The sequence below is a fragment of the Penaeus monodon genome, chromosome 34, assembly GCF_015228065.2.
Source record: "Penaeus monodon isolate SGIC_2016 chromosome 34, NSTDA_Pmon_1, whole genome shotgun sequence".
Taxonomy (NCBI): Eukaryota; Metazoa; Arthropoda; class Malacostraca; order Decapoda; family Penaeidae; genus Penaeus; species Penaeus monodon.
Genome location: NC_051419.1, coordinates 33607848 through 33608596, shown reverse-complemented (window position 1 = coordinate 33608596; position 749 = coordinate 33607848).

The following is a 749-nucleotide window of genomic DNA, read 5'->3' as shown; positions in this document are numbered from 1 at the left end:
ACAAACGGACAGACAATCCGTTTTCCTGCCACTTTTTAATTTCCAAGCAGTATTCACTTCCGTTATTGTCCCTTTTAAACCAACGGGCAAAACAAACACAAAAAGACCAAAGCACGTACTGCCTACGGGAAAGAAACCATCGAGTTCATAAGTTGCATGACCGACAAAAAATACACGGTATCATCTTCTACATTACATAGTATCACATCGCACCCTACGAAACTTACGTGAAAATATATAGCATAAATTGTTACAACACACAACATATAATATAACAAAATAACAAAACCCGTTATAGAATACAACACAACATTCATAAAATGAAGGAAAATAAGAGTACACAAAATATATGGTAAAATATAAGCTACTTTAAAAATAGAAAATACGAAATGAATGGATATACCATAAAAAAACACCCAACATAAAGCGTAACAACATGACAACATAAGACACGGCATAAAAGTGAGGCGCGTACGAAAGGATCCTCTTTCACCCTCCCTTGCCGCCATCCCCACGACCTATAAGGAACCCGTTTCTTGCATTCTTCAGGAAGGGGGGGGGGTGGTCCCTTAAGGGGTTGGATGGTAGGGACTGGGATGCGGGCCTGGTGGGGACATGGGAGTTGGGGTATAAGATACGTATTCCTTGTGAAGAGCCGACGTCCGTCTGTGAGTAGATGGGAGCAAGAAGGTTTGTTGTCATTGGGGAAGTGACTGGCAGAAGAGGAAGTGGGGCTATGGGAGGAAGCC